At 37.6% G+C, this 22,474-nt stretch overlaps 2 protein-coding genes and 1 non-coding gene across 5 annotated transcripts in view; 2 read left to right on the top strand and 1 right to left on the bottom strand.

Annotated features, from left to right (window-relative positions):
- CMSS1 (cms1 ribosomal small subunit homolog) overlaps positions 1–22,474 on the top strand; it is a 383,233-nt gene that overhangs the window by 216,506 nt on the left and 144,253 nt on the right. The gene's annotated exons all lie outside the window — the stretch shown is intronic.
- FILIP1L (filamin A interacting protein 1 like) overlaps positions 1–22,474 on the bottom strand; it is a 304,022-nt gene that overhangs the window by 210,601 nt on the left and 70,947 nt on the right. The gene's annotated exons all lie outside the window — the stretch shown is intronic.
- Positions 5,402–5,474, top strand: TRNAK-CUU (transfer RNA lysine (anticodon CUU)). The gene has a single exon. It is a non-coding gene; the product is annotated as a tRNA-Lys (tRNA).

The following is a 22,474-nucleotide window of genomic DNA, read 5'->3' as shown; positions in this document are numbered from 1 at the left end:
CAGAAAATTACAGGCCTGGTCTTGCCATTGAAAACTATTATTTCTACCTGGGACTATTCATGCTCTGTATGTCTTACTCTCACGGAATCAGAGCATCCTGTGTTCTCATTTTCAATGTCTTTTGCCCAGGTAAATTCAACATATACTATTACTCATTAAACAATTTGTCAATTGTGTATATAATACATATATGTGTATATGTGTATGTGTGTGTGTGTGTATATATACGTATGTATACATATACATATACATATACACACACACACACACACACACACACACACTCTGAGGATGCAGGGGCAGAGTTTAACTACTAACTCTAATAGTTAAAGAAACGTTTACCTCTTAGGAACTTTGAGACCAGCCTGTAATCCTCCACAGAAATGGATTCATTCTCCCTTCTGCTGATAGACTGGCAGGGGCAAGCCAGACTGTCAAAAGTGATATCTGTGTGTCTGTCTGCCTGTCCTTCCCACAACCCTAACCCCATCCTCCACTTTCCCTCTCCTTCCCTAGCTTCTTCCTGGGAAGTTCTTTCAGTGTCATCATTGCCTGTTTCATCTGGTTTTAAATAAGAGCATGGGGCCTCTGTGACATTTTACTGTGGTTCTCACTTCCCTCCCATTACAGTAGAAGCCTTGATGTGGGGCCAAGGCCTTTTCTTTGATTATAGGTCTGCTGATTATAATTTCCTAACATTTTTCTTGCATTAATTATACCTTAATGATTGCATTTTCTATGGTTTTCAACGTTGTTAAAGTCGCATTAAGACGTTAGAAGGAATCTTTCTAGATTTCAACAATTTATTTTCCATTCTTTTTAGACTTTATCTAACTTGTACCTGCCTTGATAGCTGTTTTAAGGGTTTTGCATTTATCAGTTCTTCTCAAACTGCTCAATGTTTTTACATACAAACAACTCCTGCCTTTCACTGTCATATTTCATCACTCTATATAGTATTTGATTAAATTATATGATTACAATAACAAGTCCAACGGGCATAAACAGGTTTGGGAACAAACATAATTGAAGCAGTTGGAAGAAGTGCATGGTGCACACTAGAGAATAGCCTTCTGGCCTCTAGGATTCAGTATGTGTGGGCTCAGTCCTGAGCTAAACAAAAGGACAGAATTGGGTAGGTGGAGCTCAGTTATGAGAACTTCTGAATCTGTACTCTCATCATTTTCTTCATTTTGCAAATGAGACCCAGAGTGGTTACATGACTTGCCCAAGGTTGTCAGACCGGTTGGTAGCCAAGCTGGGTGTCCTCACTCTCAAGCCAGAGTTTTCCTATGGTACCAGAGGAGCACTGATACCCTGGCCCTTTATGAATGCAAATATATAGAGATACTTTATCCATAGTTTTTATGTTACTAATTAACGCACGTCTGTCTTTAAATTCCTCTTGATATCAAAACTGATCCTTCTTTATTAGAAGGAGTTAATGTAGGTTATGAAATCTATCACTTTTGTCTTTAAATGACCATAATTAATAAGAAAGAGAGATGCTGCATGGAAGAATTTTTCAGTAGGCCTTGTCCTCCTTATCCATCCACAGCCCCATACTGTTCATAGCTGCTTTTGTCCCTCTAAAAACAAATTGTTAAAGGGTGTGGACCTCAGACAAAGTCGCTTTTAGGTTGAGGCAGCACTGTAAGGTTTATATTTATATGATCTCTTTCACAAACCATATGTGCTGACTTTTCTAGTATCAAGTTGGAAAGATTTTTTTAATCACTTTCCTTATCTTGCCCCATCCGTCCAGTGCTTACCTCTTGCTTCACCCCCTTTCAGAAAATATTTGATGTTGTTTAGAGTCAAAATACACCTACAACTGGGCAGTTAAAAATAAAATCAAAACCATTAGGATGAATATGAAAGAAGGGGGGAAATGCTGTACTTAAATCCCTGACGTAAAAAGTTTTGTTATTATTGAACATTGCATTTAACTGAGCTCCTTACAGACAACAGAAAAGATATTTGGGTATACATTATTTTTATTTGCTGAAGGGAAACAGATCTTCTACAGGGATAATATTACCAAGCACTTTATTCTAAGCCAATGAGCCTTATGTAAGTGAAGCTGAATAACCACCTAGAGCAAGGTAATTGTTCACACATTAGATCTGGAGAAACCTTACTATAGTCCAATTCCATTCTTGGTTGATGGGGAACAGAAGCCCAGAGAAAAGAAGTAATTTGCCAGTCACCAATCTTGCTGGTGATACCACCAGCCTGGAGGCAGTGTCCCTTGGTACCGACTTAGATCTCAGAGCACCCTTGTTTACAGATCATGGGTATAGAGAGAAATGGTGCTGGACTCGATATGGTCCAGGTGCCATACCTCACTATTGGTTAGTGGGGACACAGACTGTCAAGTGAGTGGGATTTAGACCTGATGAAGTCAGAATATGCAGAAGAGGGTTTTCTTCTAGGGTTTCTCTTTTCACTGAGAAGGAGGACAGAGGGTGGACCTCTGTCTCAGATTGTTGTCAAATCACTATGGAGGGGAAAACTAGAATGATAGGTGCCCTTATTATACTCGTTTAGAAACAAATACTTTGTCAAAACCCTCCTTTCTTTAGTCAGAATTTATGGGTATGTTTATGTTGTATTGTAAGACAGTGAATTTATGAGAGAACTTTGGGCAGGGGTCTTAAACTCAAGCTGCCCTATGGCAATCAGGCAGCAGTGATAGACAGCTGTCTACTACCTAAAAGGCCAGGTATAAGACAGCAGGGAGAGCGCTCCAAAGGGCCAGTGTCCTATCTCCAGGGGGAAGCTGCTTCCCATCTCCAGCTGATTTTTGTCTTGTGAAAAATACAAGTATACATTTGACCATATCTTCTAGTGTTTTAAGAGAAGCTGGAAGTCTCGGTTATTAAGTCTCCCGATTTTAAATGTTAGCAACTTCTTTCTTACACATGAAACTATAAACCTTGGAGTTGTCCTTGACTGATCTCTTCCTTTCAAAACCTACATCTAGTCCATCTGGAAATCCTATTGGATCTACCCTCCATATGTATTCATATATATTCAGAATCTGATCACTTTTTACAGATCTCTTTTGTGCTACTATAGCCCAAACCACTGTTCTCTCTCTCCAGGATTGCTGCAGTAGCTTCCCAGTTGGTCTCCCTTCCATGCTTTCTCTCCTGCAGTCAGATGGATATTATTGAAGCATAAGCCAGATCGTGTTGCTCCTCTTTTCATAACCCTCCAAAGACTTCCCATCTCACTCAGCAAAGTCCAAAGTCTTCCCAATGTCCCATAAAGGCCCTCTGACCTCATCTCTGCAGCCACAGTGGCCTCCTGTCTGTTCCTTGGATTCACCTGTTCATTTCTTCATCATGACGCTTGCCTTTGCTCTTCCCTTGCTAGGAATGATCTTTCTCAGGTATCTCTAAGACCCAATCACCCCCTTCAACCCCTTGCTCAAATGTCATCTTCTCCATGAGGCCTTCCTTAGCCACACTATCTAAGCTGGTAGCCATACACACATGCATACACTACCCTTCCTCTGCCCTTCTCGACTTTGTTTTCTGTTCACCACATACCAAAATCTTATATGCTACATATTTTTCTTGTTTGCTACCTATCTTCCACATTATAATATAGGTTCCAAATGTTTTTGTATATTTCTTCATTGCTGTATATACTTAGAATCTAGAAATGTGCCTCACATAGTAGGTGCTCAATAAATACTTAATAAATAAATCATAAAAAAAAAAAAACAATTTTTCAACTTTGGACTGAGCAGAACTCTTCAATGGGCCAAATCCGTCCTATACCCTCTTTGACCTAGGGTCAAAAAGAAGAGTAAGCACCTCCCCAGCTGTACCTAGCAGCTTGGAGACAAGCACGTGGCTGCATCATCACACCTGCCCTGCTCAGGAAACCATTGAAGAACTCTTCCACTCCACTCCTACACACTGGCTCCTTCTACTTCACTCTGCTGAACTTTAGTGTATGCTTATTGTTTTATGCCACAACACAGTTTTTCCAGTATATTGATATTTTGAATATGGAAAATGTTATTTAAATTAGTTCAGCCTCCTGAGCGAACTTCTAAACCTCTGAAAAGTAGGAAACATTTAAACAGTATGATTTGCTTTCTCCCCAACACAGGGTTTAGAGTTAGATAAGCAATGAGGAAGAGGAAGAGCATACAAGGAGAGGGAAAAGCATATGTAAAGACACTCAGGTGGAAAAAACCTGTCCACCTTGGAAAAGAGCAAGTGAAACTAGAGTAGTGAGAAAGGGGGGAAAGTGGTAGGAAAAGACGTTGGAGGGGTAAACAGGGCCAAGTGTTTCAGACCAAGGCAAGGAGTTTGGATGTTATTAAAATCCAATGGAAGACTCAGGAATCATTACTATGAACTATTTGTAGTGGTAATTTTTTTCATATAATTTTTTACTCAAGTCTGACATATATACATCCTGGGGATGTTCTTCAACCAAGTCAGTCTTTTGTTAGCAGTTATTTCAGCACCCAGACTGCCTTCCTTTTGTTAAAAAAAAAAGTGGGGGGTTAGAGGTGCTTAAATGACTGGGAAAAAACTAGTTTATTTTCATATTTAAAACTAAAATGTAAGTTTATTTTAAAATATCTTAATAAAATAACTAAATGTATTTATTTGTACAGGAAATAAGTTTTGTTTTAGTTACATAACACTACAGATTTTGGTTATGAGGACTGTTTAATAAAGTAATGTTCCCCAGGGACATTCAGTCTTTTTAATTGTATCCACTTTAGTTACATACATTAAATGCTAAATGGTCATTCATTTTACTGTTGCATTTGCAACTTTGCCAAGTTACTATCACATTGAAATGTATAGCATTTGCTTCTAAAAAAATAATTATATATACTTAGACTATACCAAAGGTACACTAATTGCAGTTTTTATGATAGGTGTAACTTATCCTTGAGCTCATGGTTTATTCTGGCCTATGTATTCTAATCATAAAAAGGAATCAAATGTTGAGCAGTTTACTAACATTCTGTAGAAGATAGAGCAAGGCTTTTTTAGTTCAGCATACGAGAACAGTAAAACATTACTGAGATTTGCCCAGAATTGGGCAATCCAAACTGAGCCACTTAGAGGGATTTTGTAGCTTGACCTTGGCCATCTGGTGACTAAAAAGGCAGATTCTGGGACATGATAATATTTGATATATGAATAGCCCAACATAATCAAGCTATAAGTAATCTGGAAAGCTGAGGTAAAGACCAAGTGTTAGGTCTAAGTTTAGAAAGTCCTGGAACATTCAGAGGCAGTACACTGTGACATAAGTGAGAATTTGTAAGAAGAAAAACTTCACAGCTCTTTGCAGCTTTCTCACAACTGATTTTCAGTAGCATTAAGTGGAAATTATAGAAGTAGAGAAATTCAGGGACACCTGGCTGGCTCAGTTGGGAGAGCATGAGACTCTTGATCTCAGGGCTATGAGTTCAAGTCCCATGTTGGGTGTGGAAATTACTTAAAAATAAAATCTTTAAAAAAAAGAAGGAGGAGGAGGAGGAGGAGAAGAAGAAAAGTCAGAACTGGAAAGGACCGTAGAGACCCTATTTTACAGATGAGGAAACTGAGCCCAGAGGATACCAAAGACTTTTTCAATGTCACACAACTAGAATTAATGTAGGACTGAGTTGGGATTTGGAACTCCTATTTTCTAGCTAAATATTCTTTTCCATACTTTCTTGGGCATTTTTTTGACTGTAGTCATTGGAGTTGTACCACAATGGAGTAAGCTGGCCTGGGTGAAGAAGGGAGCTCTCTGCCACCAGAAATGAGTGAGTGACCAGGCAAAAGCTGTACAATGGCTACCTGACATGCATGCTGATTTTCCATGAAGGAAACTTGTACTCAAGAGTTCTCTAAGGGTTTTACCAGCTCTAATTTTAATGAGTTTGGATGCCTTTCATTACAGTTGTAATCAGCTATTTGTCCTCTCTACTTACAAAAATTACTGTTCACTCTCATTCATGCATGTGTTATCCACTCTAGTCTTTTCTCAGAACCTGTTTTCCCTCTGAGAACACCTGTTCCAAAGGTGCATTAGTAATTCAGTATGACCAAAAAGCAGGCCAAGACTCCAAGCTCTGTTCACCTCTTGGAATGATGAGTAATCATTGTACCCATAGGCAATTTAACCTTCTACACTAGACAGAAACCCAATAACTAGTCTTCCATGACCACACAAATACAAATTAGCTACATAGTGAAAGGGAGATCCATGATATCGAAATCAGTCAGCTTTCCTACTATACAGCAAGGACTCGGAATGTTAAAAGTATTTGGTTAATCTGCAACCCAGTAAGGGCTAAATTATTTTTAATGTAAATCATGATAAAATTTCTTTACTGTGCAGTTATATATAGCCTATTGTTAGCTGAGAAATGAGAATTTATAGGTTGGTATTACATTATTAAATGCATGAGATAGTAACTCTAATTAGACATGTATTTGCTGCAATACTGGTATGGCTCAGTCAGTTAAGCGTCCAACTCTCAGTTTCAGCTCAGGTCATGATCCCAGGGTTGTTGGATCTATCAAGCCCTGCATCAGGCTCTGCCTGAACATGGAACCTGCTTAATTAAGATTCTCTCTCTTGTGGCACCTGGGTAGCTCAGTCAGTTAAGCATCTGACTCTTAATTTTGGCTCAGGTCACGATCTCACAGTTTGGTTTGTGATACTGAGCCCCAAGACAGACTCCATGCTGAAAGCATGGAGCCTTCTTGGTATTCTCTCTCTTTCCCTGTCTCTTTGCCTCTCCCTTGCTCACTCGTGCTGTCATTCTCTCTCTCAAAATAAATCAATTAATTTAAAAAAAGAAAAAAAAGATTCTCTCTCCCCTTGCCCCTCTCCCATGTTCATGGGCTGTCTCTCTCTCTCTCTAAAAAAAAAAAAAAAAAAGAAAGAAAGAAACGTATTTGCCAACTGGTAATATCTGTGTGCATAGAAAATCTCTGCATACTACTGTATTTTGAAAATTATCTCTTGGTCCATCCCATCTCCACCCATTGTCCAATTTTAGAGCTTATTTTTTTCTGCTATAATTTAAAAGGTAATGTACCAGACAAAAAACAGTTTAAAACTATGTGCTTAACAGTCATATTTATAATAGGGAATTTCCAGAAAACAAGTGATTCAGTCTCATATGCCTTAAGGTACCCCATTTCTCCAGTGGAGACTAGGATGAATTATTCATTATAGTAGATATGTGGTCACACTGGGGACCCATCTCCAAAGGTTAAAACTGGGTTTCACACTTCATCCTGAAGTCCTATGGGAAAGTTTCCAGTATCCTCATTCCCCTCGTTTGCACTGGCCCTGGATTGATTTGGGACGTGGAGTAAGGGGGGAGATGGCAGGAGGGTTTCATGTATTATAATAGTGATCCAGTTAAGGCAGTGAAGGAGCCTTTTTTTCAAACATGAAGGAAACTGAAAGCCCAACAAGAGAGAAGCCACGTTACAGGACTAGAACCAACATAAAAACAAAACCTGAGACCCACTTCTCCTATATCCTGTGTGAATTAACTTTATTTTATGGTCTCATTCCACCCCTACTGAAAAGCCAAACTGGGCTCTTTCCTTTCCAAAGCTGGCTCGATAGAGAGATTAGGCAGTGTATCTTTTGTGTATTTGCCTTATTTTATCCTAAGAGAAAGACCCCCTAGGACAGTGTTGACAAACTTCTGTAAAAGGTCAGATAGTAAATATTTTATGCTTTGCCAGCCTTGCGGTCTCTATAGCAGCTAGTCAGCTCTATCATTATAACACAAAAGCAGCCATAGGAAATACATGAACAAATGAACAGGGCTGTGTTCTCATAAAACTATGAGCACTGAAATTTAAATTTTATTTCTCATGTATCATGAAAAATTACTCTAATTTTTATTTTTTTTCCCAACTCTTTAAAAATGTAAAAATAATTCTCATGGGCTATACAAAAATAGACTGTAGACCACATTTTGACCCACTGGCCATAGTGTGCTAACCCCTGCCCTAGAGGAATAAATCTGAGAAGACCATAGGTGTTAAAACGTGAAGACACAGAATATGATACCTGAGGACAGATGATTTAAATGTGGTAGGGGAAATGACTGATGGGTATGTGTATGCAGGGAGAGTAGATGGATGATGCCCTGACTCTTGATTCTATTTTAGGTAAGCTGAGTTGGTACTAGGTCAAATTCCACATTCTCTATTTTGATTTACTGTCCTAAAATTTATGAAAGGCAGGTTTTAGCTGGCCTTTGAGAAGAAAAGCAAAAATTAGAAAAGGACATGTGACTTGGAGTTTCCCATATGGTATGCAGAACCAATAGGACATTTTATTAGTAATGGCAGCTGGTGGTTTTCGTTATCAGTGAATCATTGAGAAGCTTGTCTGAATCAGGGAGGAGGCAGTTAGCCATATTCCTCCTTAGCACAAACTATTTCATGTCGTTGTAAAGCTCTCATAGAATATGTCTTCTGCGTGGTGAAAGAACCCATAAAAATCTGTTTTTAAGACATAAAAGCTATATTGGTAAAATTTTTTAAACTCCCATAAACTCAAAATCATAAAGGGCCATTTATTAAAACAGTGTGAATGATTTACATGCAGTTGAATACAGCTTTTGTTGTTTCGTAGGTCAACTCACCTATAATAATTGCATAACTGGTAGTGTGGTTACTTATAACAAAGGAGTCTTAATTATTATGATAATGATAATATAATAAACATTTTTTGAACAGCCACTATCTGCTGCCACCTAACATCTATAACCCCATTCATTCCCACAGCAGCCCTGCAAGGTCGCTATTATTCTCCTTGAAGATGAAATTGAGGCCTAGTCACATACACACAAAGTAGCAGGGCCAAATCTATGTCTCCCTGACATGAAAGTTTATGCTGTCTCCACTGTACCATTGCCATGGTAAGAAATGTTAGCAAAACAAAACAAAACCGAATTTGGAAAACCCATCCTCAAATATGTTGCTGACTATCCATACTTTATGTTCATTTTACTCGGTGTGGTTATTGTACAGTAACAGAATAATTTCAGTACCCTAAAACCGTGAAAACTCACACCAATTGTGTCTTTTAATATTTGCGGTTTGTGTGTCCATTCATTGCTTGCAGTTTCTAGGCAGCCTGCAGCCTTGAACTATTCGCTGTCTGAACTTGCCCTCAAAGAATTGTTCCTCCCGCCCTACCTCTATCAAGTGACAACCAATGAAAAACCCACAAGTACAGCAGCTGCAGCTCTGGAAAGCTTCCATCAAAACCCTCATTCCCACATCCCCTTTGAAAATCACAGAGCTTGCTGTTATCTGCTTGAAGGTCATGACTAATACTTGTAAAACTTCCACAGCAAACACTGTCTACAAGACCTAAATTCCTAAGTTGAGCTCTAATGGTAACTTACCTACACCAAAACCTTTACTGCCCCTCAGCTGCCCTACCCTAAATTCTTACCCCATAATATAGAAAGCAAATATTAGGATAGGAGCATTCTAAATAGTCCACAGGAAAACTGGAAAGCTTAATGAATTTCAGAAAGTGCCTCTTTGACAGATCAGAATTAAATGAAAATCTCTGATATATTGAGAATTATGAGGTGACTTAGCCCTGTTCTTATCCATCTAAATTTTATTCTTTCCATGAATTGCTTTTAGGATTCAGAAGTCAAGTATGCAATATACCTGTCTCAGAGGAAGCAATTTCATTTTTTTCTAAATGTGAGAATGTAGTGCAAAAGTAGCTGTTTTATGTGTGACCGACTGATAACCAAAATCCAGTTTTTAGCAGCCTTTTCAGATGTGAATCATGTTACTTAATCCAGATCTTTGAAACCACAAACGGGCACAAAGTATGGATGTTTGATTGAAGAAATATGGTGGCTATTATTCACCGTGCCATGCTTTCTTTTGCTTACATTAATGACTCATTAATACATTTTAAGAAAAAAGTAAATTTGCATCATCATCCAGTGAAATTGGCAAGACTGGATGCTCATGATTACAGACACAAGGCTCCATCAAGAGATAATTTCCTGGTGGTCACAACATTGATTTTTTTTTTTTTTTCGACTGTCCCACCAGTATGTCCAGGAACTCAGAAAAAAGGCTGCAGCCAAAAGACAAATATGTGCTAATGCACCACTTCTTGTCTGGAGAAAATATATGCACATGGCAGCAGGAAGAAGTTATTTGGTCTGTTATTTATTTATAATGTACAGGCTGCAAAATGTTAGCATTCTGATTGTGCCCAGATGTAATAGAAAAGAATTCACTAGCATTTTCACACTAGCATTAGTAAGGAATGCACCTTTGGAATCAACATTAGTTAAAAGGTTATCATTTATATCCAGTAATCCCAAAGATTCTTTCTGGTGCCTAAATTATGGAAACAATTATTTGGGGCCTTAAATCCCATCTAAATTGACCGCTCTTGGTCACTTTAGCATATTTCCTTATCAGTAAAACTGAGCAGACACATGCTTTTTAAACATGACAGAAAATATCTACTACTTAGGTAAGATAGTGAGCTCAGATGTATGGTGGGGAAACCCTCATAATTCAAAAAAGACTTTCTTAAAATATTGTTGATAAAGAATATCAATGTCAGTTTTCCTAATGAGAAGGAGGGGCATGCTTTATAAGCCAAGACTTTCTATTAAATAAACAGCCTCAGGAGAATGTCCATTGTCATCTGTGAGCAGTGTGTGCATGTAAATATATCTGTCTGAAGTGGGGTTTTTCCCCCAAAGTAGGATATCTCAATGACTGCAGCTTTGTACTTTGCCATTTTTTTATTGTGACTGTCAGTTATTTAAGTATCAGAAAGCAACTTCAGCTGTTAAGGAAAGTCATCTTCATATATTTCTTAAGCAAAATACTGGGGTTTGTCTTTGTCCAAGAAGCTTTAAGGCCTATTTATCTTATTTAACTTTTTAGGAGTTGTTCTGATATCATAAGTGTATATTCAGAATGACTATCCAGATTTTTTTGTGTGTCTCAAGTTAGTGCTTCTAAGATGATTAGATTAGTGGTGTGGCAGTTAAAGCCATGGATATTTTCAAGTCCCTTAGACAAAATGTATTGAAAAATTAAATTCATAAATAAATGAGCATTCTATAAGCATTTTTTTTCTTAAATTTTAAATGAAGAGGCATTCACATGAACCTTATATACAACCCTCTGGTTCCTGGTAATCCAAGTACCATGAGTTTTTTCCATGCCACCAAACCAATGAAGAAATTTTGCCATAGGGGAGGCAGAAACTTGTTTCATTCAGTTAAGGGAATATTTCTTGGTTGCCTTTAAATGGTTTCTTTTTTTTTTTTTTTCCATATCACTGTTATGTAATAGCTTTCCAAGAAAACTATTTTATAATCTCTTCTATCCATTTTAATATTATATTTATTTCATCTATTATATCAAAATACTATAATTTCAACATGTAGTCAATTCTAGAAAACTGTTAATGACATATTTTATTCTTTTTCTATTCTTTGAATTTTGCTGTGTATTTTATACTTGGAGAATATCTTTTTAAAAAAAATTTTTAATGTTTATTTAATTTGAGAGACTGAGAGAGAGACACAGAATCCAAAGCAGGCTCCAGGCTCTGAGCTGTCAGCACAGAGCCAGACGTGGGGCTCGAACTCACAAACTGTGAGATCATGACCTGAGCCAAAGTCAGACGCTCAACCAACTAAGCCACCCAGGTGCCCCTATGCTTGGAGAATATCTTAACGTGAATCAGCAAGTGCTACTTCAAGTGCTCAATACCACATATGACCAATGACTATCCTATTAGATGGTGCAGCTCTAGACCATGATATCTAGAAGGATATGGACCAACAGTGTTATTAACTTCCTTCAGAAAAACATGTTTATAAAACTAGAGAGATTTAAGTAAACCGGAAAATTATTCTAACAGCCATAAAGTCAGAGGAGAATTTTTATATGATCACAACATTTGTAAAGCCTCAGTTATGTTTATGGGGTTAAAGTGAATTTTTTAATTTAGGATAACCAAATTGAAATGAAATGCCAAGGGAAGATCATGGCCATATTCTTCAGAATAATTTTTAGTCCTTGCTCCCATATTCTAGGGATATATTGAAACCTTCCTATAAAAAGCATGGATTCTTTTCACTCAGGAGCTGAACATCTATTAATCTCTTAATCAAAATATCATGCTGAATAAATGTGAATTTGTTGGACATTTCCCCCACTCTGTTAGCTACTACAGGATGGAAAGGAATTATTGTATGTATTTCTGGGAATGACAACCTGCCCTATTCCTGTCACATGTACTTAGAACAATGTAGCCAGAGATTGGAATTTCTTATTATATTTGGGGTCATCTGTTGGGATTCCAGAAAAAATAACTAGAAGACTGAGCTTCTAGAAACAGATTTTAGAACAGTGTAGCATTATGGTCATTAATTTTCCATTATGTCTGAGGCCAAGGGTATCTAGGAAAACCTGACATAGAACTAGAGCAGTATTCTCAAGCCACTTGTATGTGAGAATAAATTAAAATATGAACATCAACTGAAATTTCCATGTGCTTATTATGTTTAAGGAACAGATTTGAACTTTCTGCATTTATTTATTTATTTACATATGTGTGTATGTATTTTTAACCTTTCCACCCTTTCTCTCATTTCTCCCACCCTAGCCTCTAGCAACCACCACTCTGTATATATGAGCTTGTTTTGTTTTGTTTTTTTAAAATTCTACATATAAGAGAGATTATATACTATTTGTCTTTTTCTGTCTGACTGATTTCACTTAGCATAATGCCCTAGAGAAGGATCCATGTTGTCCTGATAACCATTTAAATTATCTCATTATTGGGGCACCTGGGTGACTCAGTCGGTTGAGTATCGGACTTTGGCTCAGGTCATGATCTCACAGTCCGTGAGTTCGAGCCCCACGTTGGGCTCTGTGCTGACAGCTCAGAGCCTGGAGCCTGCTTCGGATTCTGTGTCTCCCTGTCTCTCTGACCCTCCCCCATTCATGCTCTGTCTCTGTCTCAAAAATAAATATTTAAAAAAATTATTATTATGCAAAATTTCAAATATAGAGAAAAGTAGAGAAAAAAAGAACCCCTGTGACAGCTACCAGAGTCATCAACTCATGGCCATCTTTATTACATCTATATTCCTTTCCCCCATGGTGGATTCTTGGGAAGCAAATCCCAGATGTCATATAATTTTCAAAGATTGTCTATTATGTGATTTGAGCGTTGATGGGCTTTGAGGCTAAAATGAATAAATAAAATATGACCTTTTTTCTCAGAGATTTTATCAAATCTATCTGGGGTAATAATGTTTAGTAGTCAATATAATTATAATATAAATCAAGTGTAACATAGACCCAAATGCTAAAACACCTGAACCAGTTCTCAACATAGCAAAACCTGACATAAAAGGAATAACTTTATGATATAAGTCCCTGGGACCATTTTTATGAAGACTTTTTTAAAGCATGAAATATTTTCTAGTTCCATTCATTACAAGGGCCTTGAAGCAATGGCACCCAGTAGCAATGAGCACATATGGCACCAAGATTTTGGCTTCTGAATCTCTTTTCCTACTAAAAGGAAACCGTACTCCTTGAACAAATGGCTGACTGACTTCAGGGCTGGTGGAGGAAAAACAAGATGAGCCTTGAAACATCTTTTCCTGCCAGCATATTAGGAAGTGCTCAAAAAAATGATAGGGACATGTCAGAAGGACCCAGGAACCAGCTTGAAAGGACTCCCACTGGCCAACTGTAGTACAATTTGAGCAACAGAGTAACTAGTAATAATAATGAAATACAACTCGTATTAAAATAAGAATCTGGGGCTCCTGGGTGGCTCAGTTGGTTAAGCTTGTGAACTTTGGCTCAGGTTCATGTGTTTGTGATCTCACGGTTTGTGGGTTCAAGCCCCATTTCAGGCTCTGTACTAACAGTGCAGGGCCTGCTTGGAATTCTCTCTCTCTCCATTTCTCTGCCCCTCCCCAACTCATGCTTACTCTCTCAAAATAAATAAGTAAACTTTAAAAGAATAAAATAAGTAAGAATCTGTGAGTGAGTTCATAGTGGCAATAAATAAATAGATTCTACATGAATAAGAAGGAAAAGCTCTTTTTACAGTAGAATGGCAATTAATGAATGAGGATGAATGCTAGATTAGAAAATCATCATTTGCAACCATTGTGGTTACATTGATTCAGGCTAGAAGTATCAATGGTTGCTAAAACTAGAAAGTGAAAGTTAGTGAGGAATAGGGTATTTATATATCTCAGAGAATTTCTCCATAGATTACTTATTAATAGCCATGGGAAATAGTCACGTTAGAGGGGAGAGGCCTGGTAGTAACACCTGAACCAAGTGATCAAAATTACCATCACCAATAATCAAACAAAATGATAGCATGTGCCTCTGATGTTATGCACTGAGAAAGACATCTGCAATATTCTTGCCCCTCAAAATGCATAATTAATTTAATATTAAGGAAATATCAGACAAACCCAAACTAAAAGATAGTGTTAAAAAATGGCAGCATCCAGAAAAACAAAGGAAAGCTGAGGAGCTGTTTCAAATTAAAGAAAACCAGAGAGATGTAAAAACTAAATGTGTATGTCATCCTGGATCCTGAACTAGGAAATATAATGCAGAAAGAACATTATTGGGACAATTGGAAATATATGAGTTAGGTTATGGATTAAATAATAATAATGTTACTATGTAAGTTTCCTGATTTTGATCATTGCACTGCCATTAGGTAAGTGATTATCTTTGTTCTTAGGAACTATACATTGGTAATATTTAGAGACAAAAGATGTCTACAAGTTAATCGGATGGTTTAGAAAAACAAATGAGGTATATATATATATACATATATATATATATATATATATATGTATATATATATACGTATATATATAATAAAATACAAAAGTAGCAAAATTTTGACAATTGGTAAATCACTAGTGCATAGAAAAGTTTTTTTGCTGTTCTTGCAAATTTTCTCAAGTTTGAAGTTATTTCAAAATTAAATTTAAAGTAATGACAAAGCAAATATACACATGTGCATACACACACAATTATCTTGACTTTACTTTTTTAAGATTTTTTTTTAAAAATTTATTTATTTTTGAGAGAGAAAGAGAGCATGCAGGGCAGGGGAAGAGATGGGGAAGGGGGTTGAGAGAGAGAATCCCAAGCAGGCTCCACACTGTCAGCATGGACCCCGACGTGAGGTTGAAACTCACGAACCATCGTGAGATCATGATCTGGGCTGAAATCAAGAGTCGGATATTGAACCCACTGAGTTATCCAGGTGCCCCCACAGTTATTCTCACTTTAAATAAAGCCAGCTGAAAATATAGAAATCTGAAGGTCATACCCAAAAGTAAACTAAGGAATATAAAATTGTTTTCTCCCAACAAATCTTCATGTAAAATTATACAATTTATAAAAATTTAATAAACATTAAAACACAGTTTACCAAACCCCCATTTGTAAATTAAGGTATATCTCAATTTGCATTTGCTTTATCTCTGTCCTGGTAAGAGTCGCTGTATCCATCTGGCTTGCTTTGGGAATCTTCTCACATAGAGCTGTGTATGAGTGCATGCTTAAATGTTGTCACAGAAAATGATGGTGGTCTCCTTCAACATACAGATTAAGGCCTGTGCAGACCTGGGGCTCGACTTCAGATTCCTCTCTTCTGATTACGTGAGTAGTTTCTCAGGCCACATAAAACCAGATTTTAGGGGCGCCTGGGTGGCTCAGTCGGTTAAGCAGCCAACTTCGGCTCCAGTCATGATCTCGCGGTCCATGAGTTTGAGCCCCGCATCGGGCTCTGTGCTGACAGCTCAGAACCTGGAGCCTGTTTCAGATTCTGTATCTCCCTCTCTCAGACCCTCCCCTGTTCATGCTCTGTCTCTCTCTGTCTCAAAAATAAATAAACCTTAAAAAAACATTTTTTTTTAAAACAAAACCAGATTTTAGATCTGCTCCTTCCACCAACTAACTCTGTACCTCTTGGGCTTTTTTCCTTTTCCTCTTTTCCTCTCACTAAAATATAACTTTTATAGGAATAATAAAAATAGTAATGATGTAATGAGTCTATTATTTTGAGCCTACCCAGAAATTATTGCTTTACTAATCACACACACAAAAAAGAGGAAGATATTCAGTTATCTAAAAGCTGATTAGCTGAGACTGCATCTTTCCTTTTTCTTCCCTTTTTCTACCATTTTGCTACTCACAGAGAATTGGCATAGGAAGGAGAAATAAGCAAAACTAGTCAGTCAAATCTGGTTTTTTAATAAATAGTTTGGTATTATTTTTGTAATATTTATTTATTTTTGGAATAGCGCAAGCAGGGGAGGGGCAGAGAGAGGGGGACAGAGGATCCAAAGCAGGCTCTGCACTGACAGGCTGACAGGAGTGAGCCCATGTGGGGCTCGAACTCACAAACCGCAAGAAGACTACCCGAGACAAAGTCGGACCATCAGCTGACTCAGCCAACCAGGTGCCCCAGTTTCATATAATTTTAAAGTCAACAGATACTATCTGTAATGGCAAAATATTGGAAATAACTTAAATGTGCTTCCACAGTACTAGTTAATACTGGTGGAATACAATGTTTCCATAAACAAAGACTGGATGGTCTCTATGTATTGATATGGAAGGATCCCCAAAGTATATTGTTAAGTCCAAAAAACACAGTACAGAACAGTCTATATTGAATGCTACCATTTGCATATAATAAAAGGATTAAAGGATATACACATATTTGGGGCACCTGGGTGGCTCAGTCAATTAAGCATCTGACTTTGGCTCAGGTCATGATCTCATGGTCATGAGTTCGAGCCCCTCATTGGGCTCTGTGCTAACAACTCAGAGCCTGGAGCCTGCTTCAGATTCTGTGTCTCCCTCTCTCTCTGCTCCTCCCCTGCTCATACTGTGTCTCTCTGTCTCTCAAAAATAAATACATGTAAAACAAAATTCTTTAAAAAAGAATATACACATATTTGTCTGCCTATGTATAAAATGTCTCTAAAAGATATATATGCACACAAAATTGTTTGCCTGAAGAGATGATAATTTGATGTTGGGGAACATGTTCATTAATTTCCGCATTAATACAATTGAAAAACTCCTAAATTTAATGCTTATATAGAAAAAAATAGAAAATTATACTTTTATCCCTGTTTTATTGCTGTAGAAATTACTGTTCTATAATGATATTTCATAAACACAAAGATGCTCCCAGACCTTTCACTGTAATGATGAAAACTATTATGCATTTTATCTGATTGAGTCAGTCTGGTTCACTTATTAATTTGAACTCAAAGAATTTGTCAACATTTTTTCTTAAGTGTCCTTGGTTACAGGAGTACATCCTATGAATGAATAGATGACTCACCTACTATGGGTGCCTGGGTGGCTCAGCTGGTTAAGCGTCCAACTCTTGATTTCAGCTCAGGTCATGATCTCACAGTTGGTGGGATCAAGGCCCACACTGGGCTCTGTGCTGATGGTGTGGAGCCTGCATGGGATTTTCTCTCTCTCTCTCTCTCTCTCTCTCTCTCTCTCTCTCTCTCTCTCTCTCCCCCCCCCCACCCCCTCTCTCTCTCTCTCTCTGTCCCCACCTCATCCTCGCTCGCTCTCTCTCAAAAATAAATAAATCAACTTAAAAAAAAGACTCACCTGCTATAAGAATATTAAAGAGCTGAAAAGTGTGAAGCTGATCTCAGTGGAGTTCTATCAAAATACCAGTTTTATTTAATACCCCATGAGAAGTGGGAGGATAATACTTATTTCAAATTAGATAGTTTAAGATTTAGCATTCCTTTAATATGTGGAATACCAGGAGTATCTCAGGAAAGCCAGAAACCAAATAAGAAAGTCCTAGGAAATTTTTAGAGATCCAATGGAATCTAAAAGACCATCTTCCCTGGAGTCGATATTTTAATATATCACCAAGATCTCATACTTCCCTTAAACAGGATATTAAATGGCACATAGTAATTTTTTCCCTAATGGTTCTCTTTTGTAGTTAACGCTTTCTTTCTCCATCCACCTGCATTTTATAAGTGGATAAATAGAATCACTCCAAGCTGTCTGAATGCTCCTTTTTCTTCCTGCATCTGCCAAACTCAGTGAGAAGTAGGAACCTAAGACAGTCTCTGGTACAGGTAACCATCTGTTACCACTTACAACATAAAATTCAACAAAGAAAGTCTTCTCTTGTGGCTTATTTGCATATTTTACGGTTCTCCTGTTTAACTCCTTCTTTATAAAATAAGAAAATAATTATTATTCAAATTAAAACTGCTCATCCAGCCCATAGGTGGTATATTAAAGCTCTCTCCACTGAGAATTATTTATATGGTTCCAGTTAATAACGGTGCATTTTTATAGGGAAGATACACAGATGTGACAGTGGTTTTAGAAAGAACTTAGGCAGCATCCAGAAACAGCTGTACATTTTTCCAGCAGCCTGAGTAGTGACTAAGTAGTGTTTTGTACCACCTTCTCCACATCTGCTCCTTTCCCCCTTCCTTTTTTCAGCACATCTAGATGATTAATAAACTGAACATTCTTTACATGCATTCTGACAGCCACGGGGACTATAAAGGTTGACAATATACAGCATCACCCAGTGTTATCATGAAACACCTTATTGGATGCCTCTATACCAGGGGGCTGTGGCATTTTGAGAGGCTGGTGCTGGGAGTTGTATGGGTCTCTTGACATCATAGTCAAGTTGGTATTTTCTCAGGTCATATTGTCAGTGGCTGGATAAGTGTCCCCTCAAATCTGTATTATGCATTTAAAGAAGTAATTTATTTGCCTTAGGGAAGAAAGTATAGTCTCATTATCTTAAAAAGTCAGAAGACAGTTTTAATAACCATTTCACTCATTCCTCTATGAATTTTGCTGAAAGACCTATCCTAAAGCATGTCTGCTGGCAAATCCCAAGTTTCACTGTTACCAAAGTTGACTTTGTGTGAGCTGTTACATTTTCCATAGACAATTGGATGTGATCACAGAAGGATGATTGCCAAAGTTTTATTTCAACTCAGATATAACTAAATGCAAGAAATCACTTACTGACACCTTTATTCTGCCTATCCCACCCTAAATCACCATTTTGGGAAAAAAGTTATAGGATCTCCAAAATGGTCTGCCTATGTTCCAAGTTAATTTTGAGAATGGCTCTTTATGTCTGGTTTACAGTCTCTTTAGAAAAGCAGAATTATGATGGAAACACTGTAACATCCTAAGCTGTAACAAATGAGCTGTTCTTGAAGATAAATGTAACTTCATGTCTTTGAAGCTAAATATTTACTTTTCAGATGATTTAATGTATCTTTGTTCCTTTCCACACTGAGCTTTTTCTTTCTTTGCATCCCTTCAACTCCAAGCTACTTTTTGTAGCCCTGTTTTATCAGTGTTTTGTGATGTTACAAAAAAGCAAAGAGTGTGAGGTCAAATTTTCCATTACATACCTCAACAGGAATGCCAGGGAACCTAGCCAAACTAAGTCTGCAAAAAATAAAAATTACAGGAAAGATGATTCATTAATCAACAATTGCCCTACCAAAAAAATAGAATAAGTTGTATGTATTTTGTTTTGGGAGCAGGGACTGAGTGCAGACAGCCTAGACATGGGGTGAAATGGGTTATTTCATGCCAACATAGCATGGTTTTAGATCGACTAGGGATCTTTTAAACCTTAAGAATAACTCACTTTGTGCCTTGGTTTCTCTCAACTTTTTCTTTTTTCAGAATGAAAATATATCATGCAGACCCCAGCTACAATTTGATTAAAAAAATAATGGCAGCAGGGGTGCCTGGGTGGCTCAGTCAGTTGAGCATCCAACTTTGGCTCAGATAATGATCTCGTGGTTTGTGAGTTTGAGCCCCACATCAGGCTCGCTACTGTCACCACAGAGCCCACTTCAGATCCTCTGTCCCCCTCTATCCCTCCCCTGCTGTGTTCTCTCAAAAATAAACAAACATTTAAAAAATATAAAATAAAAATTAAAAAAATAATGGCAACAGAAAGATACAATAGAAAGACACAGCCTGCAACTCATGAAATGTTTCAGCCATTAGCCATTCCTTCCTCTCTGTCACAAAGTCTTTGTCACCTCCTCTTCCTCTAACAGAGGTCCCCATCTCCGTCCTTTTGTCTTTTGCCATAAGTTCAAGATCTTGGTCCTTCCCTAAAACATTGTCAGATCAATAAAAATGCTAGACTTTGTATTTAAAGTTATTATTAAATATTGAAGGATATGAAAAGGTCAAAAATAATGACACTGGAGGAAAAAATTAGTCACTGAATTATAAAGAGCCCCCAAAGCTCCTATACAAAGAGAATTATCTAATCACAGAACTTTGTACTATAAATGTCAAACTCAAAGTGAAGCTTCATTTTCTTGTATTCTAATGAGAAAATCAGTCACTAACAAATACAGTAACAATACTGGCTCCATGACCAGCCAATAATAGATACGTAAACTCTGTTGTCTAATGCTTTGTTTTTTAAGTTTATTTATTTGAGAGAAAGAGTGTGTGTGTGCATGAGAGAGCACAAGAAGGGCAGAGAGAGAGAGGGTGAGAAAGAGAATCCCAACCAGGCTTTGCACTCTCAGCGGGGCTCAAACTCACAAACTGTGAGATCATGACCTGTGAGATCATGAGCCAAAATTGAGTCGGACACTCAACCAACCAACCGAGCCACCCAGATGCCCCTGTTACCTAATGGCTTTATTAGCCAACCCCTTCTGACTAATCAAAGAAAGGTGATATTATGGGCCTGTATCACTAATACACTAAGTGTATTTTACCTTAATTCTTTGAAAGATGGTACTCCTTATGTGGTTCAGACACTATTAACCAGAGTATGTAATTAATCAGAGCAATTCCAGCCATGTTGGAGGATACTGAATTTACTGAAGATTTTTGTTGTCTTTTATGGAGAACATGAAGGGAAAATGGAGAGCAGGTTGTTTTTTCTTTTGTCAAAAAGCTGATAACCCAGTTGTGATGACCATTTCATCCACACAAAGGAACAGAAACATGAGAAATAAACTTTTTAAAGTTCCTAATAATTGTGTGTTTCTTGTGAGAAGCTGGGACATTTCAGAAAAGAAATGGACGGAAGGAGAGGAACAAAGCCAGAGTTCCCAGACCTTAACAACTAGGGCAAATATAACAAGTCCACTTTTGTTATTGAAAAATGGGGTGTTCTGCCCTGTTTTAGAAGAAAACTTGACTGCCTGAACAGAACTATGGAGATAAGGTCCTAATGTAGTCTGTGCTAGTCCAAACCTGTGCTCACCTCCTCACCTCCACCAGAGTCAGTGACAGACCACCCAGCAGAGAATATTTTTCGAGTAGTGCTGATAGAGGCAAACATCCTAGGTGTCACATGGAAAACACTCAATCCCCAGACTTCACACCTCAGACAGGCTTTTTTCCAGGCATTTCTAGTAGCCCATTCTTTACCCCATTCTGCATTATCTGTACTGCACCCTCAACACACACAATATACACACTTAGGAAGGAGAAGAGAGATGTATACAGAAAACCACATCCAGTAAGTTTTCTTTCTCCTTAGAAGATCATATTTTATCTTTTCAAAATCTCTCTGCCTTTGTTCTTTTCAACTATATTAAAAATTTGTTTCCTTGGTTTTTAGTTTTTAATTTTTAAATTATTTTTAAGTGTCCTCTACACCCAACCTGGGGCTCAAACTTAAAACCCTGGTATCAAGAGTCGCTCACTCCTATTTCCTTGGTCTTAAATCTCATTTTATTCAAGCTCATAGCAACTCCACAGTCTCTGAAGTCTTCTCTCTCTCAGCCACATCAGTTCTTTATTATGACTGCTTGTGCAAGCCAGTGGGTGTTTGTTATGTCACATAGGCTATGGGAGACAGGTTTTTCCCAATCCCACTATACTCCCAAACCCCATTCCTTTCAACTATCTATTCATCCATCCAGCCATTTGAGTCACCAAGGGCTTTGAGACTTGGGAAATTTACATCCCTGAAACTGATTATGCTATGTTGAATTTATACAGAGCTCTTCTGCTTTGCAGGATTTTAAAAGAGAATGAATACTCTTGTTTACAAGACAGACAAGGTCTTTCACTGTATCAGGTTTATACCCTGGTTAGGATAGTCAAAGAAAAGCAAATATTTAAATAAGTATTTCACTCACAGTAAACATAAGAAGAAACACTGGGGGAATCTGAGTCAATGGAGCAGGGAAAACTATTTTGTGAAATAACGTATAAGCTGAGGTTCAAAGAATAGCCTAAAAAAGGAGAAATGTAAGAGCATCACAGGTTGAAGGGCATCCAGTTTTAATACCCAAAGTCAGGAAAGAGCTTGATACAAAGAGGGGATGAGAAAAGCTGAGCTTAGACTGGAGCCCAATGAC

Source organism: Neofelis nebulosa, chromosome 5, assembly GCF_028018385.1.
Source record: "Neofelis nebulosa isolate mNeoNeb1 chromosome 5, mNeoNeb1.pri, whole genome shotgun sequence".
NCBI lineage: Eukaryota > Metazoa > Chordata > Mammalia > Carnivora > Felidae > Neofelis > Neofelis nebulosa.
This window is presented reverse-complemented; position numbering and strand designations above follow the sequence as displayed.